The 13,678-nt window shown below is 43.0% G+C and overlaps 1 pseudogene; it reads left to right on the top strand.

Moving 5' to 3' along the window:
• The first annotated feature begins 2,075 nt into the window (after positions 1-2,075).
• LOC139029135 (ciliogenesis-associated TTC17-interacting protein-like) lies at positions 2,076-6,080 on the top strand (annotated as a pseudogene).
• Positions 6,081-13,678: the final 7,598 nt, after the last annotated feature.

The raw sequence follows: 13,678 nt of genomic DNA, 5'->3' as shown, positions 1-13,678 counted from the left end.
TATGTAACAAACATCTTTGAAAATGAGTGCAAAGGTGGTCCGTGTTCGGTTCGTTCAATCAATATCTGAACATTAACAACTAACAAGGATAACCATTCCGATTGCATAAATACATTTTTCTTATGTCATCCATAATATTGAATTAATGCACAGCGATAGAGGAATTGCAACTGGATACGTGTGCTAGCTGTTTTCAGAGTAAAGCTACAGTATGTGACTATCTGATGTTACCTGACCATCGCTCCAGCTAGCTAGCTTTTGCCTGGTTAGTTATAAATAAGGGCCACCGGCAAGTAATGTAAGTTAGGTGCCTTCAATGCTTGTTAGCTTTACTGGCAGACAAGAGAAGGAGCTTATATTAAAAGGCTAAATCTAGCTAACAATCATTCACACGTCATTCACATATGTAGATTATTTAGAATTTTTTGGAGCTTGCCTGTTTTGCATGTTATTTTGGCATTAATACGTGTCACATATCAGTTTGCAAACAATGTAAAAAAATATATATATATCATTGAGTTAATAAAGCTGCATAGTCGCTTTTTTGTTTTCTTGAGTAAGGCAGCTCCAAAATGTAGGTGTTTCAGCCTAGCTCAATGCTTTCTGTGGTGGTGGGGCAAGCCAGCAGAACATACAGAGTGCTGCGCCGTGATTGGTTTAGTGTTCTGTCATGTATGTGTAGTAAGCTGTTAGTAGCCCATGTGCCTCACCCTAATATCATAAAATATTGTAAGAGCTTTCATTGTCTGCTTATATGCTCCCTTTATTTATCCTATGGTTCTGACTTGGTGTACAGGGAGTGTGGTGGATGAATCAGAATGAGTTGGGTAACATAAGTAATTAAGATGTCATATCTGCATAATATTCTTATGTGATATACTTTTTATTAGAATGTATTTCTAATAGACTTTAGTGTTGGCAGTTGCATTTCTTCCCTCAGCTGGGGCTCAGTCACTTGGGGCCCAGAGAGGGGAGAGGTCAGGCTTGTCTTTTACATGTCTCTGGTGCTATGCAGAATATCAGAAAGGGAAGAGGACAGGATGGAACATTGTCTTCATATGTGAATGTATCTGTTAAKCKWMMMYAYGSYWMGSSMMYWTWAYGGGGYAKCKAWTWKRTMTRRRCKKKKWMMRRMMMSSSKAYMRCKRRCCRRCRTMRSSKWTMGGGGGAGGTGTAGGGCAGTGTCTGGAACCATTGTATGTCCTCTCTGATGTTGCACTTATGCTGGGATAGTGTATGACCTAGAGGCTCACTCCCCTCAGTGAGTTTGTCCAGGAGAGGGGTCAAGAAGGGGTTTACTTGAGATGGGCATATCTAGAGTTGACAACTGATTTATGCCATTGGATGAGATGGTGTTTTTGTGCTATGAAGTACCAGGCACGGGATTAGAACCACGTCTTAGGGACCAAACATTCGCTATAAATTATCGTTCAGTTATCTGGCTAAGGGATACTCCTTTCTCAATTATAAAGTCCCTTTGTGAACTGTTCCTAAGATCTGTGGTTCGTCATGTAAGTTGAGAGGGGTGTATCTTGGCTATAAAAGATCTTTGTACTTTTCTGTTGTCACTTTCAATGGTTCATTAGAGATGGCGCATCATTGAAAGTCAAATGCTATTGCAAAGCTCTTATTATTAAAGATGTAGTTTAAGTAAAACTCTGACTGGTGTGTGAAGTTTGTAACTCTCCTCATTTGGTAAAGCAGAAATAAGCCCCCACAGGAGAACACTTGTAAGAACGGCACATGTTCTGAATTGTTGTCCCCTTATACCATAGTTTGTACATCTCAATTGTCAGTAGAAACCACATTTGTTTAAGCAAGTCGGCCATATAAGCTATGTTTTTTTAAAGGCAGTAAATGAGGCTGAATGAACTGTTTCGCTGCCAGACAAGGCTCCGCTGATAGCCAGGTGGAGCAGTGGTATAGTGCAATTAATGTATTGTTTAGTGTTGTGTAGTGGCTTTGCTAGCATGCATCCCACATTTTGTTTTGCCCAACCAAGATTAACATGCTAAAATCACTGGCTAGCAATCATACCAAACAGGTGTATGTGCCTGTCTGTATAGTGTACAAGGATGTCTGCCATCAGGTGAGTATGAATTAATTATCAACAATTGTCTATATGGTGTACGTAGCTAGCTATAGGTGGTCATTCCCACCTAATAATAGCAGAGGTGAAAGGTGGTGAAAAATATAACGATCTATATTCAATTATTCTCAATGGTATTAGTGAGTATAGGTGAGTATATCTGTGGAAATAGGTGGGCATACTGCGTATTCCTGTGTATGGCCACCACTACACCTGCACCACTGGGTGAAATTGAAGCTGGCAGTGTTGACAGTAGGCACTAGACACATAGGTAGGCACAACCCTTCTGCCATTCCCTGCCTTGCATGGTATGGCTTTGTATATATTAGAGCCCTCAAATTACACTCTGGACCTCGAAGCCAGTTCCACTGCCTTTTTTCATTGTTCCACTCTAATCAGGGACTGATTTAGGTGGGTGCAATTACTTATCAGTTAGAATGGAAAACCAGCAGGAAGCAAGATGGTGAGTGGTGGTTGGAAGAGCGTGCTTTTTTGAAATGGAAAAGCGTTGCGGTAGCTTTTGATAAAGAAGAACATCGAGACGAAGCAGCTGCTTTATAAGTGGGGTGCACTGGTGAGCGCTACATCCCGAGGGGTTCATGCTGATTGTGACAGCCGGTTAAATGGCGTCCCTTGAGAAAGCAAGAACAAGATGTATGTCAGGAGAAGTGCAGCATTATCATAAGGAGAAGTATACTTGGAATACCTAGGAGGAATGGAGGGGAAAAGACAGGCAGAGGAGGTCTAAGAGAGGGAGAGGGAGGAAGAGGGTGAGCTTGAGGGGATTCAAAATGGTGGAAAAAGGGAGATGGTTTGTTAAAGAACAATGGTAGAAAATGTAAGCAAAGTGAGCTGAAGACAGGTGGAGAAATGGAAGTGAATGAGGTCGAAATATTGGAGGTGGTAGGTGTGGTGAAGTTCTCAGAGCCCGAGGCTTGCACCGAGGGTCAGGATAAAGATGAGTCTGTGACAGTAGGAGTGAAGTTTTGGGAAAAAGTGGACCCTTGCCTTTTGGCTGATCCATTTGTCGTTTCAGGGTGGGTGAAAACAGAGTTGGGTGCTGTGGAATTGGTGAGAGTAACCAGAAGTGATCTTGTGATAATTGTTTGGGTTTATGCTGGTCAGAGGGAGAAGGCGCTCCGCGTTAAATGAATGGGGGCAAGAAATGTGATTTGTGGGTAGCAGTAGATGTAAAAGTTTACCAACTGAAGGGGAAGATTCCTGGTGTTTGTGATGCTTGTCGTTTGGTTCGACGCAGACAGGGTGATATGAGTGGTGAAACAGAGTCATTGTCTGTTCTTTTGAGTTTTGATGAGTCTTTACCCGACAAAGTGATGTTAGGATATATAAGTTATCCTGTACGAGCTTTTGTGCCGAATACATTACGTTGTTACAGGTGTCAAGCTTATGGGCATGTGGCAGCAGTGTGTAGGTGGGAGGTTTGAGAAGTGTAGAAGGGCATGAGACAAAGGTAGCATTGGGGAAAGTAGTGGTATGTGTTAATTGTAGGGGTGCCCATGGGGCTGTGGATCAGAAATGTCACGTGCGAGAGAAGCAGGTTGAGGTTTCCAGGGTTAGAGTAGTGCAGAAGTTGTCATATGCTGAGGCGGGAATAAAGGAGAGGAAGATGGGTCAAGGGGGAGGGATCCTGAGAGGAGTGGTGTGAGTAGTAGATCTGTACCAGCACAGAGGGAATGTCAACAAGTGATATATGTTTCCGTAAGATTGTATTTTTAGCATTTGTAGCAATGGTTACTTCAGGGATGGAACGTAAGCTGCAGAGAGATATTTGGGTGTGCGAGTGTAACAGTATAACTTTAGTCCGTCCCCTCGCCCCGACCCGGGCGCGAACCAGGGACCCTCTGCACACATCAACAACAGTCACCCACGAAGCATCGTTACCCATCGCTCCACAAAAGCTCCGGCTCTTGCAGAGCAAGGGGAACCACTACTTCAAGGTCTCAGAGCAAGTGACGTCACCGATTGAAATGCTATTAGCGTGCACCACCGCTAACTAGCTAGCCATTTCACATCCGTTACACTCACCCCCTTTTCGACCTCCTCCTTTTCCGCAGCAACCAGTGATCCGGGTCACAGCACCAATGTAACAGTATAACTTTAGTCCGTCCCCTCGCGTGAACCAGGGACCCTCTGCACACATCAACAACAGTCACCCACGAAGCATCGTTACCCATCGCTCCACAAAAGCCACGGCTCTTGCAGAGCAAGGGGAACCACTACTTCAAGGTCTCAGAGCAAGTGACGTCACCGATTGAAATGCTATTAGCGCGCACCACCGCTAACTAGCTAGCCATTTCACATCCGTTACACGAGACATGACATCAGAAGAGTTACAGGGTGTGTTAAGCTGTCGTGTCCCATCCTTTCAGGTTGTTGGCCTGAGGTAGGACTAAATAGATTGGATGCAGAATTACAATCCCTTACAATACCTCACATGCTACACATCTTCAGTGGAGAAGAACATCCATAGACACGGAGCTGCTGCAGCAGATATACCACTTCCTACAGGTAACACACACAGGAATGGATTAGCACACGCAAACACACACGGTCATCATTTCTGCATAGAAAGGCTTAAAGTCGGCACCGAGAATCTTATGAGATATATTTCTCTGTGTTATGTGTGAGGTAAGCGTGCAGAGGGAATGTTTTCCCATTGTGCTCTGTTAGAGGGTATGTATCTGAAGGCGCTAACCTGTGTGTGGGAAGTGAGGATGCAGACTGTCATACCCTCGGTCCTCTTTGAAGGGGTTAGTGGGTGAGGGCTCTAACATGCTGCTTCTGATGCTGCTCCCTCTGAGGAAGAACGTCCTGAAAAAACATGGCCTTCCCCTCCTTTCACCAGGACACACACTTCTCATCCTCCACATACTGTATGTGAGTGTTTCTGTGTGTGTCAGTTGTTTTAGTCTGCCCTACTCATGAAAGTGTGTTTTGTTGAGCAATAAGTGTTACCTGCCCTACGAAGTTGATGTGTGTTCTCAGTTGTTTGATTTCATCTCGTTCCCAGCACGTCTAACTGGTCAGAGGGAGCTGGGGTGCAGACATCAGATGGTGGTGTTTTGGGGTGGAGAGGACGGTGGACTCAGTGGAGGACATCCCAGCCACTTGGCAGTGTTGGTACTGTTACTTCCTGCCTGACGGGTAAGAGGACACAACTTCTCCTTATACAATCAATCAAGCAAAATTATATATATTTTTTACATCAGCAGTTGTCACAAAGTGTTTTTACAGTAAGCAGGCCTACACCAGGGGAACCCGGGATATACAGGGTACCACTACTTCTGCCATCTCTTTCTCCCTGTGTGATGTCATATCATGTTCCTGTTTAGGCACCTGGCCAGCCGAATGCAGGTGTGTTCCCCCGTCAACATGAGGCTCCTGTGCTCACTCCCCAAATACACACCGATACACACATACACAGGAACACACACTATTAGGAATGTTCCCCTATTTAAATGTTATGTGTGTTGTGTGTCAGAGTTGAGGGACAATAAGCCAGTGTTTGAGAAGAAGGATCTGGTGTGTGAGGAGGACATGCAGATGCACTCCAAGTTCCTGGACAGAAAGGTGATATTAGTGTTTCCCTACACTCTACCATTACCCCCTACTCTTACATAGCCCCTTCTTAAACCACTAACCCCTAAGTGTCCAACATGACCTGACGTGTGTGTGTGTTACAGGAGGAGTTGAAGGCGGAACATGTCTCGTACATGCGACAGCACCAGCGCCACGATGGCCGACTTCTTGCAGTTCCTGTTTCAGCAAAAACCGAGCAATGTCTTCATGTTCGCCAGCAAGGACTTCTCTCCCTTCGCCTCCTGATCACCCCTGGGGGGCACCTTCAACACCTCATTATCTTGAGGACACACACTGTGGCTGCGTCTCAATAGTCTGGTAGCTTCCTCCCACAGGCACTATAGTGAGGACAATACTTTTCTGGTTAGCACTTGACATTAGTATGTACAGAGGCCCTCAATCATCAAATATTAATGCTTTTGTGGATATTTTGTATTTTATTTTGTGGTACTGTTTTTGTTTGTATGAGCTGCACTGAAATACATTTCAATCAACTCTGTTGATATGGCAACCGCAAGAGTTAGTTATGCCAGTTGTTGTGAATACATTATATGTTTGTATGTTTTCCATGATTTTTCTGTTAAGAACTTTATCCTTGAGTGTGATAACTTCAGTAACTACTGCTCTGCTGTGATCACCCCATAAATGTGTAAGAACAAAGGTATAAATGAAAGTCCTGTTATGTCTATATGACCTGGTTTCTGAATGGAACACTTTACTGAGCCTACTTTCAACTGGCCTTGACCAAATGAGTCAGGACAACATGGTTTGGATTTCCTTTCAACTTAGTTAGTTCTAATTCAACCACAAAGGACTGAAGACCATGAGCCTGTCTTGGGGGGAAGCTGAAAAAGTTGCAAAGGCTTGTTGCTGCCTTATGCTGCACAGGAAGCAAAGTACTATACTTTCTATAGTCCTTGTCTCTAATGCTGATAAGCCTGTGTGTAACACATGTCCGGTTGGTCGTGCAAGGACTATCAGCTAAATGAAATGCAAATTACAAAAGATTACAGTGGGACCTACCCACTGCTTTCAGTGTGGCAGTCAGTGAGAATGTCAGAGATCAGTCACCTCTGCATACAGCGCAGGAAAACGTGTCCTTCAGAACCTGCTGCTGAAGGATTTGCTGGTGGAGCGGGGTCAGCTGCTGCACAGAGGCCACCACTGCAGGAAGAGAGTCAGCTGCAAGCACCACTTTATCTTGCTATAAACCCTCTCCAGGGAAAAGGCCTCTTCCTCCCTGCAGCTTAAAATAGATTGAAAGAAAAAATTGAGATGCAGGGCAACATCTCCTGAATGTCATGTCCTTGTAAATCAAGAAAGCAGTCATTTAACTGCCACACATCAGCTTGGCAGCAAACTTGCACCTAAACCCAATTTCTCACACAACCCTCACTTCTTACATCTAAGCTCCATTGCCTTATCCACATACCAACATATTAGTATTGACACAATCCAGTCTAGACCATAGATATGACATTATAGGCTTATTTGCAGATACATCGTTTCTTTATATAACATGATAACCCTACTCTTTAAGAACCCATAGCTGGGGAAGTGGTTGGGCGGGTTCACATGCCAGTGGGCATGCACATGACACCTCTGTAGCCCACTGCTGCTGCTGAAAGATCACAAGTCATGAATTAGCTAGTTACATATGTGTTGCCATGAGGAGGCACTGCAAGGGTCTTGGTAGTGGAGAGGGTACAGGCAAGGGCAGGCTTACTACATCTACTTTCAAGCTGTGTCCCTTGGCTACTGCATGTGATGCACTACTTACCCTGTGGTAGAACCACCAACACACAACTCACAAAGTAGGGATACAAATCTTTTGTACAGTGGAGAGACATTTATTTTGGAAATGATACTGACTTTTGCAGCACAAGACATGCTATGAATAAGATTGACTAGGGATAGCAGGAAGAGGATAAAAGTGGTAGTATGAAGTTGGATGTAGGAGTGTTGAACATGTCCTACATGTACTGTACCTCTTAAACTTGCTGACTTCAAATGGTTATCTTAACATTGCTTACTTTTTGGTGTACCATATTATTATTTCGCAGGCAAAGGAATACCCAACCACTTGGCAGAGGATGTATGCCCCAAAAAAGATTGGGGATGAGCTGGTGGCTTGTCAGTGCTATTTAATAATACAGTAAACTACAATGATGGTCCATTTCAAGAGGTCCCGGGATACCTTGTAAACACAACAGAAATACTTGCTGCTAGTTAGTGCTGCCATGTGTATTAGTGGCAACTCTGTTTTATTATATATATATGTTTTTTTAATTGCATTTCTGTGATATACAAGTTATACAGCTCCATCAGTGGAGGTACCTCAGAGGATGAAAGGGAGGACCATCCTCCTCATTGAATTTCATAACAATAAAAATAGTGAAACATTAAAAGTTGTCCTTTTTAGATTAAACTATACAAAATATATTCACATGTACCCAAATAATTGATTAAAACACATTGTTTTGCAATGAAGGTCTACAGTAGCCTCAACTACACTCTGTAGGGTAGCACCATGGTGTAGCCGGAGGACAGCTAGTTTCCGTCTCCATCTGGGTACAATGACTTCAATACAAACCTAGGAGGCTCATGCTTCTCACCCCCTTCCATAGACTTAAACAGTAATTATGACAAATTCTGGAGGACGTCCTCCAACCTATCAGAGCTCTTGCAGCAGGAACTGACATGTTGTCCACCCAATCAAACGATCAGATAATGAATATAGTACTGGAAGTATAAGCTACAGCTAGCTAGCACTGCATTGCATAAAATGTGGTGAGTAGTTGACTCACAGAGAGAAAGACAATAGTTGAACAGTTAACAAATACATTTCTTTAAAAATGAAGGAGAAGCAAGAGAGAGAAAGCTAGCTATATTTTGTTGTATTTTTTTCACTTTCACTTTCACTTAGCTAGCAAATGCAGCTAACGTTAGCTAGTTTAGCCTTCTCAAACACCCGGCTCAAACAGAGAGGGATACTGTGTTAGCTAACTGGCTATGGCTATCCAACACAGAAATGCTTCTAAGTCAAGGTAAGCTTTTGGTTTTATTAATTTATTGCCAACGGGGCCCGCCGGTGTAAATGCTAAACTGCTTGCTGACTGTACACTGTACTGCATGATTGTAGCGGGTTTACAAACGTGTTAGTTCTATTAGTTATGTTGACTATGATGTTAGCTAATAAAGAGACAACAATGTAGGATGTGTGTAGCGGTTAGCGGTTATGAAATGAAGGTTTGGCTTGGAAAGGTTTTTTCACCTAGTCACAGCTGATGCACAGCTGTTTGATGGGTTGTTGACATTGTGACTTGTTCAATGTCTACATATTCAACGATCAGTTGGTGCCAATGCTGTATGGAGTTGTTATTTTAGTTTTGAAAGATGCATTTCTTCTCCAGAGCAAAATATATCCAGAGAGTTCTTTGTTTTGGTGGGGTAGAAGGTCAAGGTTGTCCAGGTCACCAAGGCGACAAAAGCCCTGTTTATACCTGGTTCTAACATGCATCCTTTGTCCTGATCTTGTCCACATTCTGATTGTGCCCACATTTCCAGACAGGTGTAGACGATTAAAAGATGCATTGTGGTCTGACTGTGATCTGCCTGACAACCTCCGGAGGTAGTCAGGAGGTAGTCAGGCATGCAAGTGTAGACGGATCTGGACAGTGAAACCAATTAAATCGTCATTATCCCTCGCCTTCTAAAATCATTGACAGGTGGCACCATTGACTTATGGCTTCAATATAAATATTATTTTGAAATAATAGCTGTCAAATAATTTGCTGTAACCCTGTAATGACACAGGAATTGAAAGTGGTGGTTGGCTGGTTGGCTGCACTGCAAGAAGGTTTGACCTGACTGTATTTTTTCTTGATGTGATGTTCTTTGACTTGAACTTGTTTGTTTTGTTAATATGTTAAATGTTTGTTTATATTTGTTTATGTTGTTTATATTTTACAATAAAAACATTTAGTTGTTAGTAAATACATTGAGTTCTGTAAATTGATGAATCATTGACCATATTTGCCAGCTGTCCGATTTTAATTCATTGATGTGTTGGGAGTCAGCGGAGGCTGGTGGGAGAAGCTATAGGAGGACGGGCTTATTGTAATGGCTGAAATGGAATAAAGTCAAACATGTGGCTTCCATATGTTTGATACCATTCCATACAATCCATTCCAGCCATTACAATAAACCCGTCCTCCTGCTGCTATAGACCACCAAGTGCTAACATTCAGTATCTGGACAATATATGTGAAAGGCTTGATAATGTATGTGATATCAACAGAGAGTTATATTTTCTGAGTGATTTCAATATTGACTGGCTTTCATCAAGCTGCCCACTCAAGAAAAAGCTTCAAACTGTAACCTGTGCCTGCAACCTGGTTCAGGTTATCAGTCAACCTATCAGGGTCAAATCAAATTTTATTGGTCACATACACATGGTAAGCAGATGTGAGTGTACCGAAATGCTTGTGCTTCTTTTTTTCGAACCTTTATTTAACTAGACAAGTCAGTTAAGAACAAATTCTTATTTACAATGACGGCCTACACTGGCCAAACCCGGACGACGCTGGGCCAATTGTGCGCCGCCCTATGAGACTCCTAATCACGGCCGGTTGTGATACAGCCTCCAGTGCAGTAATATCTAACAAGTCATCTAACAATTTCACAACAACTACCTTACAAAAGTGTAAAGGAATGAATAAGAATATGTACATATAAATATATGGATGAGTGATGGCCATGCGGCATAGGCATGATGCAGTAGATGGTATAGAGTACAGTATATACATATGAGATGAGTAATGTAGGGTATGTAAACATTATATAAAGTGACATTGTTTAAAGTGACTAGTGATACATTTATTACATTCAATTTTTAATTATTAAAGTGGCTAGAGATTTAGTCAGAATGTTGGCAGCAGCCACTCAATGTTAGTGATGGCTGTTTAACAGTCTGATGGCCTTGAGATAGAAGCTGTTTTTCAGTCTCTCAGTCCCAGCTTTGATGCACCTGTACTGACTCACCTTCTGGATGATAGCCGGGTGAACAGGCAGTGGCTCGGGTGGTTGTTGTCCTTGATGATCTTTTTGGTCTTCCTGTGACATCGGGTGGTGTAGGTGTCATGGAGGGCAGGTAGTTTGCCCCCGGTGATACGTTGTGCAGACCTCACTACCTTCTGGAGAGCCTTGCGGTTGTGGGCGGAGCAGTTGCCGTACCAGGCGGTGATACAGCCCGACAGGATGCTCTCGATTGTGCATCTGTAAAAGTTTGTAAGTGTTTTTGGTGACAATTCAAATTTCTTCAGCCTCTTGAGGTGCTGTTGCGCCTTCTTCACCACACTGTCTGTGTGGGCGGACCATTTCAGTTTGTCCGTGATGTGTACGCCGAGGAACTTAAAACTTTCCACCTTCTCCACTACTGTCCCGTCGATGTGGATAGGGGGGTGCTCCCTCTGCTGTTTCCTGAAGTCCACGATCATCTCCTTTGTTTTGTTGACGTTGAGTGTGAGGTTATTTTCCTGACACCACACACCGAGGGCCCTCACCTCCTCCCTGTAGGCCGTCTCGTCNTTGTTGACGTTGAGTGTGAGGTTATTTTCCTGACACCACACACCGAGGGCCCTCACCTCCTCCCTGTAGGCCGTCTCGTCGTTGTTGGTAATCAAACCTACCACTGTAGTGTCGTCTGCAAACTTGATGATTGAGTTGGAGGTGTGCATGGCCACGCAGTCATGGGTGAACAGGGAGTACAGGAGAGGGCTGAGAACGCACCCTTGTGGGGCCCCAGTGTTGAGGATCAGCGGGGTGGAGATGTTGTTTCCTACCCTCAACCCCTGGGGGCATCCCGTCAGAAAGTACAGTACCCAGTTGCACAGGGCAGGGTCGAGACCCAGGGTCTCAGAGTTTGGAGGGTACTATGGTGTTAAACGCCGAGCTGTAATCGATGAACAGCATTCTTACATTGGTATTCCTCTTGTCCAGATGGGTTCGGGCAGTGTGATTGTGATTGCGTCATCTGTGGACCTATTGGGGTGGTAAGCAAATTGGAGTGGGTCTAGGGTGTCAGGTAGGGTGGAGGTGATATGATCCTTGACTAGTCTCTCAAAGCACTTCATGATGACGGAAGTGAGTGCTACGGGGCGATAGTCGTTTAGCTCAGTTACCTTAGCTTTCTTGGGAACAGGAACAATGGTGGCCCTCTTGAAGCATGTGGGAACAGCAGACTGGGATAGGGATTGATTGAATATATCCGCGCATGCTCTGAGGACGCAGCTAGAGATGCCGTCTGGGCCGGCAGCCTCGCGAGGGTTAACACTTTTAAATGTTTTACTTACGTTGGCCGCGGTGAAGGAGAGCCCACAGGTTTTGATAGCGGGCCGTGTCAGTGGCACTGTATCATCCTCAAAGCGAGCAAAGAAGTTGTTTAATTTGTCTGGGAGCAAGATGTCAGTAGTTACAAACAGTAGAGGAATGAAATCATCAACATGTATTGATCACATTTTTACTAATGCTGCAGAAATTTGCTTTAAAGCAGATAGTCACACAGCTTTTACTTTGAAAACAGGAACTGATTAACTGGTCTACCCTACCAAACTCTTTTTTTTGGCAGGATTAATGTCGTCAGGATGAATATCCTTCCTCAGCTAAATGATCTATTCCAAAATATCCCCTGCCATCTATCTCAGTCCTTTTTTCAGAAAATGAATTCCAATATATCTAAATATATCTGGAACAATAAGAAACCTAGAACCAAATTGACCAAACTAATTAAGCTTAAGGATTTAGGAGGGGTCTCTTTGCTACATCTGCACCTACCTTACTGCAACTACTGGTCTGCTCAGATCAAGCACATGATTAGTTGATGCCTAGACAGACACCACTCACTTTGGGTTGGGATGGAATCAATAGCATGTCATCCAAGAGCATTAGCGTCCTTACCATTTATTAGTAGCTTTGAAAATATCCAGGTTTTATCTGACAATTTTACAGTACATAAAACACTTTTAGCTTGGAAAGATGCAAGGAGGTACTTGCAGATTCCAGACCATATATCACTCTGGTCACCGATTGCCCTTAATCCAGACCCCCCCCCCCCCCCTTTCTTTACTCAGGACACTCTTAAATTGTTCAGACAGATAAAAACTGAATTTGACTTACTCAATAAATATTTTTTAAGTATCTACAACTTAGGCACTTCATATAAGAGTCAGAAGAAAGTCGATAAACTACATTTTGAAATGACTGGTTGAAAAACTATTTACGAATCCTACTATTATATTTTATTAAACAAAAGTGTCTCATCCTATGATGCGTTGAGACATGTTTGGGAGAGAGACATTGAACATGCATTCGGTGAGGAAGAATGGGCTTCTATCTGCGAAAGGGTCTCCCCAAATGCACCTCCATAAGCATACAATAACTGCATTTCTTTTTTTTCCATTGAACCTACTTTACACCTGTCGGCCTTCACAGAATGTTTTCCAATGCATCACATTTATGTTTCAAATGTAAACAGGATACTGGAACTTCATGCACGTTTTTTGGTACTGTTGCAGAATCCAGTCTTATTGGAACGTTATTAATTTACACATTCAGAAGATCTTGGGTAGACAATTTGCTTTTTCACTGACTTTATATTTGCTCTACTTTGATTGTAGCACCGTGTTTGACCCTGACTCTGAACTCTGTTCAATACCCTTGTTTACTTACCCAAAAAATGCATATTGTTATTATGTTCCATACTTGAAGTACCATCTGGGTGAATGTAGCTTTCTCAAGCTTCTGCTATTCTACAGCTAGAGACATTTACCTTTGATTTACACGAGAAGTCTGATACATTTTGGAAAATCTGGTCTCCATTGTGGTACTATGTAGAAAACCTCCCATAAATGCCCCGTGTTATAATTGTGATGTTTATATATATTTTCTCAATTTTATGACTGCCTTTTTGTATAATGTTTTTTAAATGTT

Source organism: Salvelinus sp. IW2-2015, linkage group LG18, assembly GCF_002910315.2.
Source record: "Salvelinus sp. IW2-2015 linkage group LG18, ASM291031v2, whole genome shotgun sequence".
Taxonomy (NCBI): Eukaryota; Metazoa; Chordata; class Actinopteri; order Salmoniformes; family Salmonidae; genus Salvelinus; species Salvelinus sp. IW2-2015.
Note: the sequence above shows the minus strand (reverse complement) of the source record. Positions and strands in the feature narration are given on the sequence as shown.